At 45.6% G+C, this 26160-nt stretch overlaps 1 protein-coding gene across 1 annotated transcript in view; it reads left to right on the top strand.

The window, feature by feature from the left end:
- LOC113956954 (cat eye syndrome critical region protein 2) overlaps nt 1-26160 on the top strand; it is a 97182-nt gene that overhangs the window by 40246 nt on the left and 30776 nt on the right. The window contains 1 exon segment of the mRNA XM_027664043.1: nt 9628-9722. The gene's annotated coding sequence lies outside the window, so the exon portion shown is untranslated.

Raw genomic sequence — 26160 nt, 5'->3', positions numbered from 1 at the left:
TAAGGAGCTCTGACTCGCATTACAACATTGGATTGGCTTGAAACACCACTTCCTATTTCAAGCCTGTCCCTTAGTGCATATATATCTCATTAAGGTGGTAGCATCTGTGTTTCTTAATAATAAAAAAATTGTATAAAAGCCATTAATTTTTCTGTCAAAGTATGTCTGGACTGTATAAGCTTGGAGTAAGTTCAGAAAGTCTGATAAACAAGGGGATGCTTTTGGCTCTCCAGAGTAGTGCAGACACTTATCCAAAAGTACAAAAAAGACCTTTTAGCTGTAGTTCTACAAACTCTTACGTTGTGGAATGGACGTGTGTTTTTAAAACTTATTCTTAGATTTGAGATTAAGCCTGTTGCAAACAGGCAGCTCACGCATCCAAGTGGCTGGCTGGCTGTTTCATCAGGGTTGATAACAGTAGGCAGCTCTTTCATACTTCTTCAAATCTTTCTCTGCTAAATCAGTAGAAGAAAGATGCTGGAACTTGGATTTCACCATGGCCCTGCGGTGGAACTCACCCACCATCCATATTGGCCATGCACAGTGGTAGAAACACGAGGGGTACCTGTGTGTGGCTGCAGGCTCCCTCGGTGGCTTTTCTTTTGTCTGACCCGGAGTGAGGAGGAAGAGTTTTCAGTGCTGACAGCACTTTAAGGCCGATCTCCCCGCTGAGCCACCAGCCAGGGCTTGTTTGTGGTGGGTACGCTGTGGGCTGCGCTCCACATTCTGTGCAGCATCCAAGGGGAGGCAGAAGAATAGCTGGCTGTGGAGATCAGATTAAAGGGAAAAAGCAAGGCTTTGCAGTCTTTTTCTGTCTTGATGTATTTTACTGTTTCATCCTGCTTTTTTGGGGCAGGGGTGAGCAGGGACCTTTCTTCCCCCATTCAGAAGCCAGGTTGTTTCTTTTTTTGTTTGAGGGGCAGAAGGGATGTGAGGGAATCACCTGACTCCTTAAGGGATGATCTAGACTTTCCATTTATTTTGAGGTTCATGAAAATAAGTTATTTCATGATTTGCCTATCAACTGGCAGCTAATATCATCCTGGAGTTGCAGGGGTGGGGGGCGGACAATGTAAATGCCAGAGGAGAACCACTCATTTTTGTTACAGGAGAAGTTTTGTGGGGAGAGTGCAAACCAGCTGCATAGCTTGGCTGACATGGTGCCTGAGGAGTGTGTGATGGCAGGGAGTAAATCCTCCGTGAGTTTTGGCCGATACATGAACTAGAAAAGTGGAGGTTGGCTTGGACAGACCTGTCGGCTGTATCAAAAGCAGTAAAAAATCCCTTAAAAAAATTATTTCCCCAGTAAGTTTTGAAATGTTTGCAGAAACTTTAGCCAAGCAATCCATTCCAGATTTTGGCACTCATCCTTTCCCTTCCCCGTGCTCATGCTGAGCAGATGAGTGCAATGGGCAGACCTAAAATGAAGAGCATCTACAGTCTGATCTCATCCTCCCTCGCTGCCTTTGGCTGGAGAGGAGGAGGAGCTTTGAAATCGGATTATTACTTCGAGCCTCTTGGCTTTGGAGCTACAGACTGTTCCCCACGTTGCCAATGGGCTTAAAAGCTTAGCAGAACTCCCACTAGGTACCCAGGAAGCCTCTTACTGCAGGAGATGGTGACACGGCAGGATCAGCTGTTCTTTATTTATCGTGCAGCTGAATTGTCTGGGGAGGGACCATCGCAAACCCGCTGGTGTTGTTTCCTGAAACAACATCAAAAACAGGTAGAGCTGAGCTGATGCTGTTCCCCACCAACATGACTGTGTTCACCCAAGGTGTTATGTAAAACAGTTGAAAAAAAACCTGCTGGTAGTACTTAGCCATAAACAGGAATGCTAAATCCAGCATATGTGGAGAGAGAGAGTTTGGGGTTGTTTTGGTTTGGTTTTACAAGCAAGGTACTGCTGGCATGAAACTGTGAGAGCTTAATCATATATAATCTCTACGATACTGTGGGTTAGATTCAGAATGGTGCCGACCTCTAGCTCTCTGCTCACCCCTTTCCTCACCCTGTCTTCCCAGACAAAAAAACCCAAAAGCCTAAACCAGCACAATCTACAAGTAGTTTAATGATCTGAATCCATCTGATACTCCATACAAGTGCAACTACTGGGAGAGGTCCTTTCTAGGAGATAATAAATGATACCTTTCTGAGGGTGAGGCAAACAGGATGCAATTCAAACAGACTGTGTTTCCTCTCACACTGTTGTGTTTGGAGGTTATTTTCAGCTAGAGGAGTTGAACTTGTGGCTTGGGCAGTAGTGGTCAGCCACTTGGTGTGAGGGGGGTGGGATTGGTTGGGGATTTTTTTAAGGGCACGACCCCAGTACTTTTCCAGTAAAGGCACAGACCACTGATTAGAAATTTAAGCACACTGGTGTTAGGCTTGCTTTTCTTAATTGCCCTTCACAGGCCTCTTGGAAGTCTTCCACGGGATCTGGAAGAGGTCTGCAAACCACAGGCTGGAGACCATCGGTTCTGCTGAGCCTGAAATTTCATGTAAAGCCATGTCAGTGCCCAGTGCGACGCTTGCCCCTCCGCCAGCGTAACTGGCTTACGGTAAATGGTGTAGATTATCTGCTCTGAAGGAAGAGGGGATTATATTGAAAGGGAGAAATGATCCTTTGGAGGGAAATAGCACGATCTCCAAATGCTTTGGCTGCTAATAAAACTGCTGAAAAAGAAAGATGATTGCAGTGGCATCAAGTGTCAAGCCTTATGGCTTCTCTCTCAGCCTCACCACTGAGTGAAGCGTACCCCTGGTGAGGATGCTGTGTTAGTTTCTCCATTTGTAAAATTGCTCTGCATGTGGGTGTGTGCCTCCCCTTCCTTCACAGGTGCTACAGGGCTTTACTGAATGTTCTTTAAATGCTTTGATGCTCTGGGATGAAAGCTGCTCTAGGGGCGTAAAGAACTAATACCTAACTATTAAACAGTAACTAATCACTTACTACTTCAGAGCTTCAGACACACCCCGTCCATCTGACCCTGTCCCCCATATTTTGCAGGGGGAAGAAGTGGAATGAGTAGCAGTTTTACATCTTTAAAATGCTGACAATGCATAAAAATCATAACAAATGTAGTTCTTGTCATAAATCGCTTGCACTGCAGGCAAGATGAGCTGGGAGGAGAGGAAAGCGTTATTAGCACTGGTATATGGCTATGGGGCATGAGGGAACTGGATTGATCGGTCTGAAATCTCTTTTCAGTACAGTTTAGCCGCCCAGCGTGAGCTACTCGTATTTGTTTGTATTACACAGCAGTGAAAAATTCCAGTTGGAGGGCAAGCAGCTGCGTGCTGTGCAAATAGGAGAGGGTCCCTGTCCCAAGGGAGAGATCAGGCAGCAGGTTAACGTGGGTGGAAAACAAGAAACCACAACTGTTCTGTCGAGTAGATAGAGAGCACAGTGGTCGCAGAGTTTTAAGCATCCTGACAGAGGCTAAAGGAGGACAAAATATGAGTATGCCTATAAACCAAGCCTGGAAAATTCTATCCTGACCAAAATGTCCATTGGCGTTGCAAAGAGTTTGCATTTTCGAACCTACTTAGGCTGAACCAATGTTTGTTGCATCCCCTTTTGTAGCTGAAGGGAGCTGCTGGAGGAGAGGATGGCTGACGTTATCCGTTGCATTGCTGGCACCAGCGGAGAGCACGTGGGATTTGTTCTTTACAAACAGCCGTAGTGTGGAGGCAATACGACAAATTCTCCCTGGCTTTCTGTTTATGACCAATCTCCTTCATACAAAGCTGCCATCTCACACCTCTGCTCAGCCCTGGGGTAACATTGTGCTCCTGTTTACAGCATGCTTGAAGTAGCCTTCAAAGTCTGCTCTCAGAAAGTTCAGGGAGGTAGAGATCTCAGAAGGCACTGACAGACATTAAGGGGGAACCTGAAGAAATGGAAAAAGGGAATACCTTTGCTGCTCCTGCTTTGTCCCCCTACCCAAATGATAGTCTCCTTCTGACAGGATAGCTTTTCTCCCTCCTCATGTGTTTGCTCTTCATCCCTTGCCCTCACACACACACCAGACTGGAGGCTCAGAGAACAGCTGGGACCACTGCAGTGACGAGTGTCACCAAATCTCTTTGCCTCACGCCCCAAAGCTTTTTTAGAAGGCCAGCCTGGCTCCCCCTGAGCTCTTGGTCCCCAGAGGGTGAGGTGAAGATGATGATGTTTCTTTAAAGACAGCTGCTGACTTGCTCCCCACTGCCAGGAGCACGTTCAGCACTCACTTTCCTTGTAGTGGAAAGGCAGAGTGAAGAAGTTGGAAGTCCTTTTAGCTCAGGAAGCCATAAGGCCCCGGAGCATCACAGGGAGAGAGGGCAGTGTGCAGGCTCCTGCAGGACTGTGGGGAAGATGAGAGAGGTCCATCCAGCTGCAGACTTGGATAACAGGTAGTGTTTCCGTCTAACTGCTTAAAATAAAGATAACATGGCTGGAAGACTCCATCAGGACCAGGAGTCATAACTTCTTTCTGGCTTTATGGCAGCCAGCTAAACCCACTGCTGTTCGTGCTCATAGATACAGCCCTAGGAACAGCCCTAATGCCCTCCTGACTTGTCATGCAGAGCACAGCACTCTCAGTAGGTTTCATATTTTGAAAACTGTTTGTATATGATGGCAGGAATCCCAAGCTGGAAGAATGTGGCACTGGTCTGCAGGCAGCATGCTGGCTGCTGGGTGGAGGCTTGTGTTTCTCAGGCATGCTAAGTAGGGGCTGAGCACACTGACAGACCAACAAACTGAGTTGTGGGGATTGGCAGAGGAACTGGCTCATGGTGTAGCTGGGTCCCATCCCCTCAGCTCCAGGTTCATGTTCAGTGGGACATTGCTGTTCGTTGCAATGGCCTTCTGATGCTGCTTTGGGTGAATCGGTGGCTGGGTGTGTTCTGTGGCCAAAAGGAGGTTGCTATGCTTTTCTCTCTGGGATGTGTTGGGAGGAGCAGTGGCCCCTCCCCAAGTCTCTGCGTCCTCCTGGGACAACTGGCTCCTTGGTGGGGAGGGCAGCAGGAGCTCCTCGCCAGGGACGGGGAGCACGCACATTGACTTCACACTGACAGGGATAAATAGTGCTTTTTGGAAGCATTTCAGACCTGCAGTTGACTTCCCATCTTCCCACCCAATCCTGGTACTCTTCGGCATGGGTTTGCCAAACTTTTGCCCGGGAACTTGTTGTCACTAATTATCTGTGAGGGGAAAAGAACATTCTGACTCAACTCAGTCAGAAATTTCAGCGCATGGGCTGGGATTGGCTCAGCACGTCCGGGTGGTGGCTCTCTGTGATCTCCTAAAGCCTCTGCAAAAGCCCATTGAGTCACTAGGGAGCATTGCAATGGAAAGCTGATAACAGCAGCAGTATGGAAATAGAGCTGAAGGGATTGGGGTTTTTAAACTGATGGCTAACTTGGACAAGGCTTAGCAGTGCTTAAACTGGTTATGTCCATCAGATTCGGTTATAGATGATTCAGCTCCAGCACAGAGGAAGCCTTTAAATTGTAGTCCTGTACCTCAGCACATAGCCTGCTCACACTGGGGAGGAGCCTGTCTTCTGAAATGAAGGCTCCAAACTTCATGAGGCTGCCCCCTGAGCAAACAGCTTGCCAGGAGCTGGAAGCTGGACGGCTTCTTTCCATAGTTCAAAAAGCCAGTGTGTGCAGTGTGTGCAGCAGCCCCCCATCACCTCTGCACTGGGTTAGTGACAGTGGTGTCACTGCTGTGGACTCATTTGTGGACTTTTATCCAGAAAGTTGACTGTCCTTCCTCTCAAAAATCAGGGCAGATACCAAAAAGGCATATACTTTGGGGGATGTGGGGATTGAGTCACCACATGTCCTGAAGCCACAGCACTTCTGTGCTGTCAAGGGCATGACTGAAGTAGTGATTGCCACAAAATGCAGGTGATGTTGGAGTTGAATCCATGCTCACAGCAGCTCTGGGGGAGCCGCATTTGTTTCAGACCCAGCCGGTGGGGTTAACCATACCTGCCAGGGTGCCTGGTGTGGGGCAGGCAGCAGGCATGGGGCAACGGGCCCTTCTGTTCCAGCCCACCCCTGCCAGCTATTTTCCCAGGGAGTGGGGAGGGATAGGTTGGTGCCCTCTCACCCGCCCCAGCTAACCCTGCACTGGGCCAGTGCTCCTCCTGGGAGAGGTGGTCACCCTTGCTCCCAGCCTTGCTCTGGCGGCTACTTCTTCCCGACAGTCCTTGCCTGACTCAGGGGGGATTTAGTACCGGGCTGGGGGGAGGGAAAGACGTTAAACAGGCTTTTCCCTAATGAGGTGTGACGCCAGCTGGAGAGGGGGAGAATCCTGCTTTTCTCCTGTCTGTTGCTCTCTCCAGCTAGAGGAGGAGGAGATGTGTGTCCCCCCCCTTCCTCTGCTGATTTGCTGCCTCTTCTGTTTCCTTTCTGTGCTGTCCCCAAAGCGTTTTGGCAAGGTTCAGATTTCTGTGCTCACAGCTCAGTGCTCAAAGAGAAAAGGGGAAAAACAAAAGGATTGGAGGCGTGGGGAGGATGGTGGTGGGGAGGAAGCCCAGCCGCTCACCCTGTTCAGGCTGGAGGAGTGTGGGGATGGGTGACTGGGGCAGGGTTTGCCCTCAGGACCAGGGCTCGGGGTTTGGTGGCTGCTTTCTCCTGAGGGTACCTGGCATCACTTTGGCCTGCTCAGATGTGCCACTCAAGGACCGTGCTGCTTTGCTGGCTGTCCCTTGTTGGAGGGGAGGGCTGGAAAAACAAAGTTTATTCCTCCCCTTGCAAAACGTGGGCCAAAACATTAGGTGAAAACCTGAGAGGATGCTAACTCTTTGTTTGCGGTCCTGAGATTTTAAAATTTGCGTCACATCTTCCTGGTGTCCCTGTCATTCCCACAGCACCCTGAGTGTGTGGAGGAAGCCCAGGATTAAGTGTTTGGGGACAGGAAGCTGGAGAATCCAGTGGGATAGAAAATTATGACATTCAGTTAAACAGGGCCAATGGACCCAGCCTTGAGAAACTGAAGTTCCTCTCGCTGCTTTTATCCTGTCTCAAGCAGTGATAGAAAAAATGTAGGCAGAAACAGTACAGGACAACGTCAGTGTCTTTTTTCCAAGACCAGTAATCATGGTTATACTTGGACTCTACCTTTACCATAAGCTGCTGGCAGTGGGTGTTCCTGTTGGTAGGGACCAGAGGACCAGGATGGGCTCCAGGCAGCACCCATGGCATTGGGGAGCACAGTGGGGAGTCTCTCCACAGAGGTGCTGACCAGCCTCATGCCTGCTAAGGATGGACCCTCATTACCCCCCATGCTATGCGTGTGCTGATTAATCCTGGCTTGTGCCAGAGCCCTGTAACCCAGCGTGGCACCAGGACTGCACCCAGGCCCGTGTTGGTCTGTGTGCCCAGTGCCCCTGTCAGCCAGCAGCTGTGAGATCTCTCAGCAGCTGTGTCAGGTCCCCAAAATGGTGCTGCACCCGCTATGAAGACAAGGACAAAGAGCACCCATCTGGGAGAAAGGAGGCAGCAAGAGAGGGGGGAAACTACCCAGCCAGGTGTTTTAGTCCCTGCCCAGGAGACTGCACCTTGCCCAGTGCCCCAGGAATGTCCCCTGGCTCCTGGGATGACCTGCCAACTCAAAAAATGTAAAGGTCACTCCCGGGCCTGGAAAACAATGGCTGCAGATAGGGGCTATCTGAGCCAGTTGTGGCCACTGCTTAAGGAGTGTTAGTCAAACAGCAGGCTGAAAAGGCTCACGGGAAGCAGTTTAAATATTCCTTCATACAAAAGGCTGTCACATCCTAGCTGAGGCAGACTGCTGACTGACAGCTTTAATGCACAAGTGTAATGTGGATGAGGGAGAGGCTGAACTGAGCAGGGAGAACATCCTGGAGACTTACTTTCCCCTGCCCTTTATTCTGGGTTCTAATATGTCGTTTTTCACAAGTTGCAAGTTTACTGTGGTACTGTGGTAACACACCTGGGATATTTTAGCATATCACATACTTTAGGTCCTCCATTCTCCCCCCTCTCCTGTGTGTATTTATAGAAGGCAGATGTCCACTAAAGTATTTTACAAGTAAAGTAAGTCAACACCTCTAAAATACTAACCACTTACCAAGTGGTAAGTAGAGCCAGGGCCAGGAGCTGGACTCAATCCTTGCATGTCCCTTCCAGCTCGGGATATTCTATGATTCTAAGTGAATTTACTCTGTAATGACTATTTATATAGTGTGATTACTATTTATGCAACAGTAATATCACTCTCTCCAAGGGATGGCAAGCAGCAACTGCAGTTTTTGTATTAACTTGTCATTAAGCATCTAGAGGCCAGAAGAGACATTCCTGGGACTTTCCCTGGCCCTGTGGCAGGGATACTGCGTCAGGCTTTGCCTGCCCACTGCCCTTTCCTTGCCTCGAGTTTCCACACATAATAGCTGTGTTTAGTACATTCTTCACAGGGCAGGTGTCAGGCTTCCGCTCGTGAAGCACTTCAGGTCTTGCACAAGAGGTAAATAAGGGCAGTGTTGATAATGAAAATATGCCATTGATACATTTCCAATAAAAAACTACAAGCGGTGTTTAATCTGCAATCTGTTATCAATAATTTTATTACTGCAGTTACTGCGGTCTAATAAAAAAGCACTTTCTCTTCTTTATTGGGTAAGTGCCAAAACGTTTATCCTTTATTCTCTGGCCATTAACCTTTATTCCGTAGCCATTAGCTTAGCCATTTGTGTAACAGTCTGTTGAGTAACATTCAAGTAGAAATTTGTATTCAATCCATTATTTACTCTGAAACCCAAAAAGAATAGCTTCTTATGCCTATGTTGTTTATCCATATTAAATCTTGTTAAGTGCTGTATGCTACTGATGATAAGTCTTATAGAAAGTGGATTTTACTTACTGTGAATGACTTTCTGGCATACAAATAAAACTGTAATTAATCAGTTTCTGCATTGCATCTTGATTTGAACTCCATTGTCCTGAAATAAGCCATGATACTCTTCATCAAGAGTTGAGGCTTTGGGTCATGAGGTCTGACATCCCTCCATCCTTTCTTTCTCTCTTACTATGAAAAAAAGTAACCCAAAGAGAATTAAGTTAAAGAATCAAAATGCTTGCTTTTCTTTGAGCCATTTGCTTGCTAGCTTTCAGCCATTTCTGGCAATCCATCTGTAACTGCTGCTTCTCTGTGTAAGTGGCTTTTAGGGCCACGCTTTCTGAGCACACTTTTTAAATGAACTCACCAGTGTCAGTGAGTGGAAGCAAACCAGGAGAATGAAACTGTTGATTCCTGCCCATCAGCTGAACATGGGAGAAATCACGGCTTCCTTATTAGGCTGTAGTATCTCAACCTCACCGGACCCTATTTTTCTGCATCCAGACAAAAGCATTAGTCTTCTGGCTGGAGACTGACATTCACTAAAAGCCTTTCAAGGTCTTCCCATAAACTCTTGCAATGAAGAGAGGTAGTAGAAGCAGTATTTTTAATGATGGGGAAGGCTGGCTTCCTTAGCGTGTACTCTGCTGCTGTACACGTTATGTGAGGCTGCTCGGGTCTATCTGGTTCTGACGAGCTCGCAGTAAATTTTAAGGAATTAGTTTGATGATTGGTTGTTTTTGTTTTTCTCTCTCCTTTCTGCTCAATAGGAACTGGAAGCTGCTCTTCACAGGGATGATGTGGAGTTTATCAGCGACCTGATCGCCTGCCTTCTTCAAGGTTGTTACCAGCGCAGAGACATCACGTGAGTAACCCACTCTATGGCTTAAGCACTTTGCAAGGGGAGCTAATTAACACGGTCTCGGGGATGTTTCACGGCTTTAGAGTGATGACATGGCAGTGATCAGCAGCCACCAGCAATCAGGCCAGATGCTTCACCGAGTGGAAGGGAGTTCCAGCTCTCTTGGGTTGAGTTGTAGGCTTTTAATTGTGCAGACCCGTTAAGCAAACTTCTTTGTTCAGATGCCATGCAACTGTGTTTGATGCTCTGCGGCAGCATCAGTGCCTACAGTGAACACCCACAACTGCTGTTATACTCTGCACTGTGCTTGGTCAAATAAGTGATATCACACTAAGTTTTTAAAATCATCACATATATTTTCGATATTTATATGTATTGCGTAGCATAAAACTCCTGCTCTGCAGCCACCTCACTTGCATGTAACATCCCATTGCTTTACATAGGGACAATTATGATTATTTTCTTAGAAATAAGAGGAGTAGTGGAATGACTTCAGTCACAGGGTGTTGGAAAATGATTTGGCATATTCTTTTGGAGCTTTGGCATCCAGAGACACTTTGTTAGCGTCCACTAAAGTAGCCTCCCAAACTGAGACATCTGTAGAACACCATTCTTTAGGGAATCGCCACTCACACAGCAAAATGCGCTCCCAGTGATAGGGAAGGTTTGTTGCAGTGTGTTTTATTTGTTCTTCTGTGAATCATGTAATAGCAGGGCATAATTGTGGAGATGAAGACAGTTTGGCAACACATGTAGTTGCTTTGAAGCAATCCCAAGATCCCCCTGTTGTGGAGAGGCTTAGGGTGGTGCATAGGCACAACCATAGATGCTTGCATTGAAAGCTCTGTTTCTAGTTAACTGATAATGTTCAACAAAGATTATATAGTTAGGTAGGTGGCAAGTGTATATATATATAAAAACAAAATTCTCTTGCATTTCCATGTTGACATTCAGCATCAGTGAATACCAGGACCTGAACCAGGCGTCTGTACTGCATTTATTGTCTCTGAATTAAACTGATGTGGTGAGAAGATTGATTGTAAAGGGACTGCAGTCATGTATATCTTCTTCATCAAAATAGCCAAAGAGCAAAATAATCTGGCCTGGAAACATTCAACAAGTTTATTTCTTCTTACCAAAACCATCAGAAAGTAGTGGCTTAAGTGTTTTTGCCCACCGTAACCAGCTCACCCTTGTGAGCAGTGGAAGATTTGTCCTTTATGAAATTCCTAAATTCCACACTGTGAGATTCTCTAAAACTCTCCAGATCTAAGACGGTCCACTTAGCAATTGCACTGTGTAATTGCCTCCCCTTTCACAAGTGTTTTAACTCACAGAATTCAGGGACAAGTCATGGGTGAGTCACTGGGCATTGGTGAGTTGTCTGTCTGTCTGGGGAAGGTTACACGTGTACGTGATGGCTAAACAATGTTTACTCAGCATTTTATGTAGGTCCCAGATTGTGCCTGTTTAGGTCCAGCTTTGATTTACTCTGGGATGCAAAATCTGCAAGGAGACAATGCCGTCTCAGAAGGAAGAGCTGTGGCTTTGTGCAGCCTGGTCAGGGTGCACAAGCAGCATGGGCAGGTACCTGTGTGGGTGTTGTTGTGTGTCTGTCCGTGTACCAGAGGTGCCCAAGGAAACCGAGGAGTGTGAAGCCACATAGTGAAGTTGTGAGAACTTACACCTCCCCCAGACAGCTGTGCTAAGAAAAGCGTGAGGTGCCCAGAGGAGAAACCAGCTGCACCCTTTCTGCAGCACCTCCTGTAGAAGGGAACTACCTCGTGGGCAGGGGTATAACGAGAAAAGAGCACGACAGGAGTAGTGTGGTGGGAATGGCTGAAGGAGTAGGTCAGGAAAACTGCCTGGAGCCACTGGGATGTTAGAGAGGTGAGCTCTGAAGCACTGCAGAGGAAGCAATGGGGGAGGCTATCCGGAAACAGAGGGAAAGGTGCTGTATGCAGAGGCAAGTCATGAAGGAAGAAGCATTAAGATGTAGTCTAAATATTAAATCTGTAGATAAATGAGAATAAAAATGATGGCTTGGATACATTTCTCAGAAACAAACTTGACACACTGTTTCACTCTTACAAACCAACTGCAGGATATTTATCCAAAAGCCTGAAATTCTCCTTCTTCCTTTTCACATTTATTTCTAACACCTTTAACCCCAGTTCAAGAGGCACTGGCCTTGTCTGATGCACAGCTTCCCTACTGTACCCTGTTTGTCCCCAGTTAGTGGTAAGGAGTTTAGCCTCTAATTGATTTTCGAGTAGTCAGTGGACAGTGCTGAGTACTGGCAATACTCAGCAGAATTTGTGTGGGGTTTAGAGTTGGCTCTTCACGGTGGGCCAGGACTCCATACTTTTCTGTCGCAGGCAGGAGGTATCTGTGTTGTGTGGGAAAAATCAGCAGTTTCACAGATCATCACGGTGGCATTATTGCAGCATCTCTCCAGTCATTTGTGCTCTGCATCCTCCTGCTGAGGCTGTGAGCTGTTAATATCCAGGCTGTAAAATTCACTCCCTGTTGCACCTCAGAGAGAAAGGCAGGAGCTTGTTCTCATCCTTGTTCTTGGGCTGGAGCACTGGGGCTCCAGCACAGGATGCTTCATATAACCTCATATAAAACATGGTTTGCCTACCTCTCCAAGGGGTTTTGAGGTTTAATTAGTTTTGTATTGTGTCTTACATCTTTGATGGCCGAAATGTTATCTGCCTATGCTTTCTCACAGTCTGTCTGAGAGCAGCTTGTAGTTCTTGTCACATCTGTTTTGATGGCATGCAGAACTTGTGGCAGAGCTGGGCTGCCTGGCTTTAATCATGCATCATAGAGGGGTATAAAACTGTCACATACCTTTGCTAATTATAATGTGTTCTCAAGTAATTTTGGAAGTGACTGAGAGCCCTTCTAATGCACAGTTTAACATGCTCTAGTTTGATTTGCTTTTCATTCTTTGAAAAAAAAAGATTAATACTTTTGTAGGGTTCTGTGTTCCTTGGTTTTGAAGTAGAGCAGCTTTGCCTTGGTTTTGATATTCTTTGTGACAGCCTTTTTAAAAGAAAAAAAGAAGAATCACATAGGAGAGAGAGAGACTGGTTTCTACCTTGCTTGATGGCTAAGGAGTGTTGAATGTCTGGTAATGTAAGACTTTCTTTGAGTTATGGATATCTGTGTTTAACTGCAGAGACTACTTAATGGGATGCTATGTGATCTTCTCCAAACTCTTATTTATCATAACCTATCATAGCTGTTAGGAACACTCCATTGACCTGGTTCTTGCCCTGTTAAGTCCTGTAGAAATACAGAACAAAAAAAAAGCAGTTGCCTGTATTTCTGGCTTCTGGAATCTTTAGCAGTGACTCTCTAGCTGTCCTTGCCTGGCACTGGGTGCTTGGAGCACTTGGCCAGGACAGTTTCCCCATTGCTCTCCTCTTTTCACTCTGAGCCAAAATACTTCTGTGTCATGATCTGCAACTTTTGTTGTTTTATAAATGCCCTTCATAGTTTCCACATACCATCTGTAGCATCTAACTACTAGCATGCTATAGGCATGGTTTGGTTTGATGCCTCTGAGATTGCCCTTACCTTTTTCCTGCTTCTAGCTTTTTTGCACAGGTCTTAAAATCTCTGTGTTTTCTTTTAATTGTTTCAAAATGCAAATACCTGGAAAGAAGAGAGGGAGAAAACTCGTATCAGATTTTGGGGGTTATAAAAAAAATAAATAAAAATTAAGCAGTTTGAAAAAGTCCTGGTGCTTGCTTCAGATTCTCTCTGATATAAATTGGGTAGCTGCATACTCCCCAGGGGCTGCTACTTTAATTCCAGCAGGAAATGCGATTTGATGACTTGTATGAAGACAGGAAGATCAGAGCTTCAGCTAACGGCAGCAGCCGCAGCAGGAGCCTTCTGCAGCTGTTTTTAAGTAAGAAGTGATGGTGTGACATGGATGTGTACACTCAACTAAAATATTCTAGAAAAGCTCCCGCTGTTCAGCATTTCTTTGGGTGAAGCTCGTTCTTCACTGCTCTGTTATTGCACTTTTGCCATTTTTCTAATGTGATGGCATAAAAAGTTTCAACGGCTTTATCGAATTTCTCATTGGGATGCATTTTGCATGTTGCTATTGTGACTCAAAAAACATTTTAGTTGTTTTTGCTTATAACATTGTTTTATTTTTTCAACATAGACAAAGGCCAGAAAATGAGGAGGAAGAAAAATAATATCTCTGGATTTTTTTTTTTTCTATACCCCTTGAGATTCTTTTCTTTTTTTTTACACCTCAGGAGGTTGGTCCATCACTGTAGCTGAAAACTCTGTAATTGACTTCTGTGGTAGAACAGACAGCATTTGCTTCCTTAGGAACCTCAATTATTGCTTTTCTTATTATTTCTTTCCTAATGCATTGGAATTTTTTTCTTCCCAAGTGGATCATCAGTTTTACACCCCACCTTAAGCTCTTTCGGGATCTGTAAACTAGCCCTGGAGTCTTTGACTTGTAGTTTGCACCTGGTTTATTCTAATATAGATAATAAGATGATATTCCTTAACTCCTCTTCCCTTCCCTACAATTGTCTTAATTATTTCTTTCTTATCCTTAGTGGTGGCATTGAGAAATACTCCCAGTATAGCATCTAAAGAGCTATATTTCCTACTTGTTGAATTGCCAATCAAGAGTACTGCCACTATTCTGCATATTTTCCAATGCTTGTTCTGTAATCACTTATTTGAGCTTTCATCAGAAAGAAATAGAAATGATCTGAAATCATCTAACCCATTGAGGCACAATGCCCTTTTCTGAGGACCATGTTTAATAGCTTTGGTTATTTTGCTTCTTCCTTCTGCTTTGTCACTTTTTCCCTTCCTTGTCCTTTATTCTGAGTGGATTCTGCCTTTACAGGGTACTTTGGGGGTTACCCCAGCTCTCATGTTCTGGTAAAAGGGACCTCAATAAAACACTTAACACGTTGAAATCACCCTCTGCATGTGACTACATGAGCTGTGTCCTTCAAGAACTGCTGTATGTAGGTCTGGGCCAGGGGATAAAGTGGCAGGTCAACAGGAACAGCCGGCAAACCAGTGCCAGGTTTTCAGGCTCATGGATACTGTGGTGAACTGAGCTGTGGGAATAGCTAAGCCAAGGTCCTAAGACAATCTGAATGAATTCAACACTTCAGTCCATGCCATAAGATGTGGGGCAGGCAGCCTGAACTCAGTCACAGCAGGCCTGGTGCCCATCACATTTGGAAGGAGCTTTAACAGCCGGCTCTCGCAGTTGTGCCAGTGACCTTGATTATAACAACTGCTCCAATGGCCCAGCCACAAAGCACCTCACTAACTCAGAATCATATTCATGAATGCCAAGTGAATATCAACAAGATCAGCATTATTTACAGTCTGACTTTTAACAGGTGCTGCCTTGCATACATCACAGATATTGGTGGATGGCCTCTGGAATCAACTCAGTATCATTGGCACAGCAGACACCATTAGGGGGCAAGGGAGATGAAGTGCCTACATTCCTCATCTTAAATCTAATTTTAATATTTATTATAATAATAGCCAAGCCATGCAAGGTGAGCCTTTTAAAGGGTAAAAAGTGAAAATGAGGCAGCTGGCAGGTGTTGGGAAAGGAAGGATGAGATTACAGCAGTAAAATAACACGGTCATTCAGAGATTAATGAGAAGCACAGTGGAATAAAATTACAGAGCTCAAGTATAACTAAAGCTAAGTAAATGTCTTTGATTCTCAGATGGATAAAATGAATCTTTAAAGAAGAGTTTGAAGAAAAGTTGGTAGCATGTTCTGGAAGTGCTATTCCATTGATGTGGTGGAGAATAAGGGCTGAAAATGGTGGAAGAAAAAGAGGAAAAGCTGTTATTGTCAGGGCAGATGGATGAGAGACAAACAGATTGGATTGCTGGAGAGAGGGAGTTATGCAAAACATTGACAGGGAGGAATAGGTGGCTAAACTTCAAAGAGCAGTCAGTGAAGGGTCTTGGAGAGACTGCAGTGATGTCATCGTGCCAATGTCAGAGCATGAAATATGAAAGGGACAGCTGTATTTATGAGTTCTTGATGTTGCAAAGCAAGTACCCTGGAGAGGAGGAAGAAAGCAATTATGAAAAAGAAACTGAGAAGGCAAGTGAAAATATCTTCTACTTTCAAGGGAGAAGACAAAGGATTATGGAGAGAGGGGAATGGGATGTGGAAATTCTCCTGATATGAAACCTTTGCCCTCACTTCTGAGACTTGCGGTTCAAGACAGTGATGCTCCAAAACACTGGTGCAGGATTTTTGCTCCAGTGCAGCTGGTTTTGCACACCACTTCCCAGCACCCAGCCAAGTTCAGAAACCAATCTTTAGTCCAAGGGTTAATATTGGAGAAGTTCTGAAGTTTGGTTTTTTTGGAGCCTTTTAGCCTCAGTGGGCTCAGTGAACAGCTGGGATGGCTCCTGGCCAGCTGCTAGGCCACTGCAATAATTTGATGTGTCATTTCAGCCTCTGTTCTGAGTCACCTGTGCTTTTACTTTTTCTCCCATTTCACCGTCCATCCTTCTTCCTCAGTTTCTTTCTGGCTCAAACAGTGTAGTGGTTTAAACTTTAAAGAAAAGAAGATGAAAGACCTTTTCTGAAACAAATCCGAAAAGGGACTTCTTTAGGACCTATTTATCTGTAAAAACTTGGTATTATCCAAGGTCTCCATAGGCTTGTAATGTGTGGGGCTGATGCTAAGTAATGAATTTGCTAAGCTTATTTGCTTCAAGGCAACCCCACGCTAGATATTTTGTGCCTCACAAGAGACTTTTTCCTCTGACATTAAGTGTATTTTTCTATGAGCAGCAAGGCACATAAGGGCTTGTTTCATATGGATTTGTGCTATAATACACCATGTGTCCTATTTCCCCATCATCATCATCAAGACAATAACTCTAGCTTCTTCCCCACAGTGCTCATCATCACTGTAATACCCTAAGGTCCTCTCTACAGCCCCTGAACAATCAGAAGTGCTTATGCCACAGCAATACTGTTGTCTTTCCTTGTGGCTATGAATTGGGAGCATGCTTTCTGTTGATGGGCACTAGGAATGAACAATGCAGCATTAAGCTGGCTTCACTTGTTCTTCAAGGATCCAGGAATGAATAGTAAGTAATGATCCTCTTCCAGTCTGAATGCTGAGCACGGTAAGCCCCATTCCTATTTGCTCTTTCAGAATATGGGAGATGTATTTGGGTCTTTTGTAAGTTAATCAGCTGCAACTCCCAAGGGTTGATCTGCTTCTCTTCAGAAGGAGAGTCACCGTCAAATAACTGCAGTAGAAAAGAAAGAAGCATGTGGATTAAAATTGGCAAGCACATATCAAAGCCTGTTTAGATGCAGGTGAAGGTAATTGATGGATGAAATGAAACAAAATGCCATCACAGAGAAACCAAAGCCCTTGCTGTTCAATCACAAGGTGAAAGTTGGGCTCTAGATACGTTCCTTTATTCATCCAGAAGACTGTGTTCATCCCTCCTGAGGTAGAGACTGCTATGGCTTGATCTTCATTTCATCATGTCCGGAGTGGCTTCTTGTTGGGCATACACTGTGTGGTTGGTTGTCAAGCTCACACAGAACAGGACACTAAACTATTAAGAGTCAAACTGGGCACATGAAGCAGCGTGTGGCAAGAGCAGGGAGTGCAGCAGCCATTCTCACACTTCATCTGTCTGTGTGACCATCATCGTCCCTCCCTGCACTCAGATCAGTAACCCAGCATGCACGAACTGAAGACTCCCTTAGCAGAACCCTTCAAAGCAATACTCAGCTGTCTGCATCTTACCAGGCCTTTCACCCCTCACCAGTGTCACCCAAATCCCCCCCCCTCGGGAATGATGGAGATGGCTTCCCCCAAGGTACTTGTTCTCTCCTGAGCACTCAGATCTTTCTCTCTCCTTTTTTTATTGTATCAAACAACCTGTAACTCCTTCTTGGGTTAGTTAATAAATAGTTCTAACATTGGGGCTTTTTGTTTTCCTTTTTGATCCTTCAAGAGAGTGCCTTTTGTTATTCAAAGCCGAAGGTGCTTGACACAGAAGCAATGCAGAAGCCCCCGGGCTTCAAACGCTGTCCTGGCTGTGGGATCGTTATGCCTATAAGTGATTCCCATCCTCAGTGTGATAAGCCTCCGGGAAGAAATTGGCAGATAAGAATGCAGCACTCTGAATTCCTGAGGGGTGCTGGGAGGCATCCATCCATGTGGGGACTGGAGGAGATTCACCTACTGATCAGGGAGCAGCATTTCATGCCACTAAGGGACCCTCCTGCCTTTGTCTGACTGACTTTTCTTTATAAGGCTGACAAAAATCAAATCTGGCTTCCTATCTGTCTGCTGGGGGAAAGGTACCTTCCTTTGTTAAGTCACGCTCAGAAATGTCCGGGTCAGACGGTTTTGTTTCCAGGCCCAGGAATTGCTTCTTGAGCTCTAAAGCTGACCCTAGGAACTGGCGTGGATTTACTGCTCTGAGGAGAACCTAGGTTCTTTGCTTTTCTGTTGAATCTGAAAAGTGACATAATTTACTGATACCATTAAATCTGTCATAGAATCATAGAATCAGCTGGGTTGGAAAGGACCTCAAGTCCAACCCTTTATCCATTACTGCCGTGGTTACTAGACCATGGCACTAAGTGCCACATCCAGCCTGATGATGTACCTGTAAAATCTCCAGTTTATCGTCAGTGTTGCTTAATCTTCTCTTGGTGATCTTATGCTTCACCAGAGGACCAGCTGTGCCCTGCAAGTCAGTGCGTTCTTCCTGCAGCTGGCTGTCCTACTCTGCACCAGTACCACCCACTCCAGTACCAATCATCATGACATCTCATCTCCATTATCTTCCCATCCTTTAGTACCAGTGTATCTCCAGTGCCTTTAGTACACAACCCAGTGTTGGCTCTGAGACTCAAGACCTCTCTTCTGCCTTCTACCAGTCTGCCTTTGCCACTGGTCTCTGTTACTAATTTTCTGATTTTGAACATTACAGAATATTTTGCACTTCAGGATCTCGGGGGATTCTTGCCTCTTGATCTGAACATACTGTCAGGGAAAAATTCATGTTTCCAGTCTATCTGCAGTGATAGATCTCATTGGATGGGGAAGTGTTGAGCTCCAGCTCTCCTCAGCTCTCTCACCCTATTCACTAGCATGCCAGGGAATTCATTGCTTAATGAAAGCCATTTTCCCTGACCCTTCCCCAGATAAGATCAATGTCATCACATGGCAAGATATGACCTACACTTAGATATCTCCCTTTTATCTTCTTGCAGAATCACATGCCAGCTTGACAGCAAAATTTCTTAGGCGTGATGGTAGGCATTTTCAGTTTTATTATTAATTTATCATAGGTGGTAGGGTGAGATAACTTCTTTCCCTGGTCTTTTCTACCTCAGACATAATATATGATGGCATCAATACTGGTACCATTTGCTGTGCCTCCCTTTCTGGGTAAAGCTTTAGTAACTGATATTACCTCTCTCTTGGGCTCCCTTGGCTCAACAGATTGATTCCTCAAGGAAGGAAAAGAGTGGCTGACCCTTTTGGGAACAGGCACCTTGTCCCTTCTGTGACTGATGGACTGCTCAGTGCAACCCCCAGTAAAGAAGCAGAAGCCTCTTAGTGCTTTAGGGGCACTCAGGTCTTCTTCCCGTTCAGACAGGCAAGATTTCTGACAGACCGTCTTACAGGAGTTTTCTGGAGGTTCCTATATATTTCCAGATGCTCAGTATTTTACAATTTCAGCCATATCTCGATGAACCGAGGTCTCTATTTTTAAGCAAGAAGAGAAAAAGTAGCTGCAATATCATCTGCTTTCCTCTGTGCTGGAGCTGTGGTGCAAGTTTCAGTGAGATGGAAGGTAGGAAGATGCATGTTAGTGGCTGATTATAGAGATGGTTTCCTCTTGGAGTTTAAGCCTACCCTTGCTGATCTCATGGGTTGTACATCACACTGAATGCAACTGCTTTGTTATTGCACCCTTTGCCTAAAGGTTTCATGGTAACATCTTAAAGGTAAAATTGAATAAACTAAAGTACAGAGTATCTGTGGGGGCAGCACCTTTGGCATGAACCCTGAGTCAAAACCAACAACACCCACAGAAAATAGCACAGTCACTCTCTAATTTAGTGTATTAATGTAGATTAAATAAGGGAAAAGACAGTTTTTGAAACTGTCTCAATTTATCTCTTATTTGTATTCATTCAAGGTGAACAATCCTTTCTGTTCATCTATGTCTATATTAATTCATATTTTCACAAATATACATAACAATACTGTTTGCTCAACATAGTCATGTTTCAGGATCTTTCAGCAGAATGATTTTTCCCCCCTTTTTAATCCAGTTATCCAACTCATTGATTTGTCATTACCAGTTTTCACTCAAATTGCAGCATCAGTAGTGGGGGAGGGAGTTCCTGCTTCTCTGTCCCTACCACTGCCCTAAACCCCCCTGCATGTATTGAGAGCACAAGTCATCCCTTCATGGAGATTGTGCAGAGACTCAGTGAATTTGAAGGAAGGGCTGAGCCAGCATTGAAAGACAAATAAGCAGTCATTATATTTTAAGTTTTATTTTAATCCCATTAATATTCTCTGAATCTCTCTGGGCAGTGTGTACACTCTCCTGCTTATCCCCTTTGACCCCAGGACTTTCTCTTCCTTTAGTACCATATGCCTTCAGCTGTTGTTTGGGATATTTCTGGCTGCTCTGGTTTCATAGCTGCTCATATTCCTATTTCTTCCTTCCCATAATCAAACGAAAGAAACACACAAGCAGCCCTTGCTCCTACCTACAAATCAAATGCAGGCCCCTGCACCCAGCATGCATCTAGTTAACCATATGTGTCTTCCTCATCTTCCAGGAACTGCATATAATCCACTAGGCTTGGCAAATCCAAACCCTCTTTTCTCCAATGCTTTACATCTTCACACCAATTGCTTTCTTTCCCTGGCTTACTTGGCCAAATAGGCTGCCGGTCTCTTGGGATGGGGAGATGGATGCTGGGCATCTGCTCACTTCTTCCTGCTATTGTGGTGGGGAGTGTGAGGGGGAGCAACGGCGAGGCAGACAAGGGCAGTGAGGAGCAGTTGGGCATAGGTAAAAGAAGGGCCATCAGTGCCTTCAGGCTGTGTTTCCTTCACCCAAAATTAATTTCACCTTCTCGTACAGAAGGAGAAGCAACAACATGCCTCTCTGTTGCCTCCCTGTACTTTGAGGTGTTAGAGGCAGGACCACAACACGGAACGCTTGTGGCCGCTCCTGCTGATCCCAGGGATGGTGATGAAAACAGAGCAGCCCTGGCTCACAGAAGGGTGCTTGGAGCCTCCTACAAGCAGGAATATGACAGGACAGTTCAAAGTAACAGGTATGTGTGATTTCTCTTGCCAGTGCTGCCTTTCTCTCACACAGCCCAATTAACAGGGGTCACAGAGCACTGATTAGTTGCCTTGGCATTTTGTGAACATAAAGCAGTGAAAAATCCAGGGTAAATGGGGGAAAGGAGATCAAATAGACACTTATCTCAGCTCTCCTGCCTGTCGCTGGCATTTGCCAGCCCAAGGAAAGTGTCTTTCCAGAAGAGACCAAGGCGGGACGGTGCTGTATCTGTGCTGGTATCTCTGCTGCTCTTCTGCCTTTTCTCAGCAAAATAACAAACAAGTCACCCCCAGCGGCTGTGTCATTCGTAGGGTTGTTGCTAGATAAGAGCCAAACCACTGGAGATGTGTGGACCAAAGGCAGCTGGGGAAGATCAGAGTGTGCCCTTTTGCCACACTGGTGTCTGAGATGAGTTCAGTTCCTATGGCTGGCGTCTCCTCTAGGAGGGGTGGACTCGCTGCCTCTTGTCCTTTGTGTGAGGGAAAAGGGGTGAAAGGTGGCACATATCAGCTGAGGGGAGATAAAAGGACATCTCCATCTAGTTCAGGAGTTGCTGAGTGTGGCCTAGTAGTGCTAAGGAGCCCAAACTGGAAAATTCCTTGGTTGTTCAGTTTTATGGCTGTGGCTGGGGCGAGAAGTCTGGACAAGCAGACCTGGAACCTTCCTGAAAGGTTGGGAGCTGCAGTGACTTTGTGCCTTCCTCTTCTTCCTTCATGCTCCCCTTTTTTTGGGGTAACAAAGCAATGCTCCTACTTCAGCTGTCATACCCAGGTTAAGTGGCTGCACTTGCTTCTGTCAAGCCAGCACATGCTCCTGTGGTGTGATCCCTTATTAGACTAGACAGCCCACATCAGCTCTCCATTCTCTCTGCCTCCCCAGAGACACTGCCTCGCTCCATAGCTGTTCCTATTCTGCTTCTCTGTGGGATACAGCATATCTGCCAGCTCCCCTTCCAGCTTCCCCAGTTTTTATTGTATGGGAGATCGCTCAAGGTAAGATGGAGGAAGACAAGGAGTTGGAATGTTCTTAGCTGCTGACAGCCGTGGGTTTTCTTAGCTGATTTTTTTCTCTCTCCTAAACACAAGCATTATGGGAGTTCAGCTGGGAAGGCAGTGGATTCCACAGCATCCAACCATGTAAATTAGATTTCCTTAGCAAGGTTGAGCAGCCCTTCTGCTGGAGAGCCTCCTGTCCTAACTTTGTGTTATCATATTGGAGGAAACATCCAGAACTGTGTTGTCTTCTCTAAGCATCTCTTCAGCATATTCTTGGGGGTGGTCTGGACTCAGTACCACATTTGAGTTCTGGAAGTAAGTTGTGGGGTGGACAAGAGAGAGGCAGGGATCATGAGTTGCTAGGGTGCTGAAATTACTCTGCTGTCCTTTACTTTTGTGGAAGACTTCAGGTGTCTCTGTCATGGATGTGGAAACCTCCAACCACTCATGTTTCAGACTGCCAAATCCAGGAGTTAGACCAGACTATTTTAGGGAAGAGCTGCCTCTACTAAACATTAGCTAACCGGCTAATATTTTGTCCTTATGTTTTGAAATAAAACCATGGTTCTAACGTAGAAAGACTGTCTTTCCATGTTCAGCAATGGTGAAGACAAATGTCCTCGTATGTAGAGCTCAGTGCAGTCAACCCACTCAATTCTTCTGGTGTCTTTCTCTTCCCCTTCACTGCCAATGACAGGTAAGCCACAGAATTACTGAGGTTTCAGCAAGGTCAAAAAACTAGTTCAAGTTTGCAGTGGAGGACAAAAGGCAGGCCTGTACATGCCTTGTGATGGCCTTGTACTCCAGCAATCTCTGCTGCCTTTACGACTCTGAGAGGAGAAACTTCACTCTGGAGCTTTGATCAATGTAATTTGAATTTTGTTTTTTTCCCCCCACTTTGTGGTCTCATTCAAGGTCCATTAATGTCAGCTGTCCTGCTTTTGTTCATAGCCACTAGTAGGCCAGCAGGTTTTCTCCAGGTATGTTTCAAAAAAGACACTGAAAGGTGGGATGTACCCAGGTGTTTCCTCCATCACAGGGGCTCTGCCAGGGTTGGATGTTGCTGAGGTCTGTCACAAGTGTGGTGCCCCCAGGAGTTGCTACCTCCCTCTAGGCTGTTCCTGGGAATTTTTGAAGTCTGTCCTCATCAGTGGTACAACTAGTGGCACTGCTAGTTGAATTGGAAATGACGTGTGGCTGTTAAAGCTTAAGGTCATGATTCCTGGATCTCCAGCTTCTCCACCATTTTGCTCTGCCACGGTGAAGTGTTTTGTGCAGAGACCCTTCAGGGTGGGTGCTCGTTGCCCTTGAGCCTCTGCCAGTTTAGCCACCCCAATGACAAGTTTGCCCATGGTCTGAGGAGGACATGCTTTCTGCTGGCTTGCATGCCTTCTGAGCAGGCTGCACACGGAGGGCTTGGAAGGATACCTTCCCAACCCTTTTCCTCCCGAAGAAGGATGGGATAGCATCTTTTTCCCCCTGCATCATACTTAACTTAGTTTCTCAGTAGGGTAAACTGTTTGAAGGTGAAGTACCAGCTGGTCCATAAAGCTTCCTCCCCCACCTCAGATAAGAAAGCTCATTAATACAGTAAAAAAAAAAAGTCTCCATTGTTACATGAGAGCTCAAGGTCAGGCTGGTAGTAGTAACTCATATTGCCTCTAAGGTCAGCCTAAGCTTTCTCTTTCTGACAAGCCACGATAGATTGATCATGAGGGTCCTCACATTATTTTTTTTCTTCTGAAATAGGCTTTGCTTCTCCTGACCCTGTTAATGATGTTTGACTGAGGTCATCCCAGCAAACCCTGAATCCTTCCCATTACCTTCCAGAGGGCTTTCCTTTGTGCCAAGGCATTGTATGCTTGTTAAGAATTAAGCCTTCCTGATCTCTACTCTAGCAAAGGAGCTGTCTTCATTGGAGAGGCGAGAAATATCTTGAATGCCATCTGTCAGTTAATGCTCTCATTAACACCTGAGTGACTCTCAACACCAAGCTGATGTCTTTTTGCCAATTCAGAACTTAAAAGGTGCCAGCCCATAAGGTGAAACATCTTCAGTTCATAAAATTAACTGCATGATAAAACGTCTGTTCTGATAAGACCTTGATTTTTTGAGGTTCTTTCTTTTAACTAGAGAGATCACAGAGGCAAAACCAGTTCTCTTGTGTGCTGTGAATTAGATGCAGAAGAAGACTTTCTTCATCTAGTGCTAAGAACTCCGAAAAGCAATGCTTGTGCTGGGTGGCTGGGGGCATCTGAGTCTTTTTTAGCTTTTAAAGCGTTTACCAGACATAAGTATCACCTCTATTATTTTTCTTTCTGGCTAACTGTCTGATAGGAACCGCAAGAGTAATTATATTCCTGTTTAAATGGTCCTTGAGGGAAAGGCTGAGCTCTCCCCGTCTTGTTTTCCATGTTCCTCCCACATACAACTCTTGGGTAGGAGGTGGAAGAGGTCTATTGTTGTTCCTGCTCTCCTGGTTTTGTCAGGGTTCTTGGTTTTAATCTGAAGAACAATATACTGTCTAGGATTAGATGCAGGTCAGGCTTGCCATTTTCCCAGCAGTTTTAGCTCAAGAGTGTTCCAGTATTTACTCTTCCATTGCATTTTGTAAATTGAATGAAACGAGAGACCTAAAACACTGTCAACATGATAGATATTCTAGCTAGTGGTCCAGGCAATTATTTGGCATCTGAACTTTCAGAAGGCTTATTTTTGTGTGCCAGCAGTAGCTGAGCATCATTGGGAGATTTTTGTCTCCAATATTTCCGACTCCTTACCCTAATGTTTCTCTTAATCCAATATTTACTCACACAGGATTGGGGGTTTGGGGAGAGGGTGGGGGTTTGGGTTTAGGGTGGTTTTTAGGGATGTGTGTAAGGGGAGGGCTTGTAACAAAATTGGCAGCAATAGACCAGATAGGGCAGTGTGCTGGAGCAGTAATTCCATGCTCAGGCTATGGCATCCTGCCTGCGGGAAGTGCAGATTGACACGGGGACTCTCTTACTGAATCAGTGTTTGGTTTTGCTTTTGTTTGTTTGACTTGATTTTGTTTACAGTTTTCCAGCCAAGACTTGATTTACTTTGGAGTCTTTAAAACTAAGAGCACAAGTGGCTCTGCTTCCTTTGGGCATGAGGATAAAAAAAATAACTGTGTGTGTGTGTGTGTGTACACATAATTCCAGCCCTGAGGGTGCTGGGTTTGCTCAGGAGGAATTTCACATTGGGTTTGCCCTACGGGGGGCTGGGGTCTCTGGATGCAGCTGTTCCCTCCCAAGCCTGCTCACCGGAAGCTCCAACCAAATTTTTCCATACATCCCATCAACTCTGTGAAATTTTCACCCTCTCTTCCAGAGGTCTCCAAAGGAGCCCCTCCGGGAAGCCGGGCATGCTGGCCAAGCTTGTTTTTGTGACAGCAGAGCATGACCCCACGCGTTAAAAGCCCAGCAGTGGGAAGGATGCCTCTCCTGCAAGCAGGGGAAAGCCACTGGGATCGCCAGGCAGGGGGGGAGGAGTCCTCGGCTCCCCTCTCCTGGAGCTCAGAGAAACCTCCCTCTTTGGGAGGCAGCCGGGCAGCAGATGGCCGGGCTGCGGCGCTGAGCTGTCAGGGGGTGGTGTATCATTTCTCTGGCTGTTCTGGACGCTGATACCCATGTTGGAGAGCAGCCCCTCCTTCAACTTGCTCCATCTTCTTTATGCCCTGATTTTTTCACAGCTGCTACTAAAGATCACAGGCAACTTGAGCTGCAGCCTTGCTGGTGCTCTTGTGGATTGTCTGACTCTGTTCTTCCTCTTTGACATGGATGTGCTAGGTCTTGTCCTTCCCTGTGCCCCATATTTCCTTTTGTATATGCACAGGTCTGCAACATGCGATTAAAACTTTCAACCACAGTTGCAATTCAGCTTTGACCTCCTTTCTAATCTTTGCAAAAAAAGATGGGGATCTCTAGCAAAACAACCCTTTGGTTTCAGAACGCAGCCAGAGATGAGACTAAGAATTGCATTGGGCTCAGGAAAAATCATCTGCATCTGTGTGG

This window comes from Corapipo altera, unplaced genomic scaffold, assembly GCF_003945725.1.
Source record: "Corapipo altera isolate COAL_440 unplaced genomic scaffold, ASM394572v1 1, whole genome shotgun sequence".
Classification (NCBI taxonomy): Eukaryota; Metazoa; Chordata; class Aves; order Passeriformes; family Pipridae; genus Corapipo; species Corapipo altera.
This window is presented reverse-complemented; position numbering and strand designations above follow the sequence as displayed.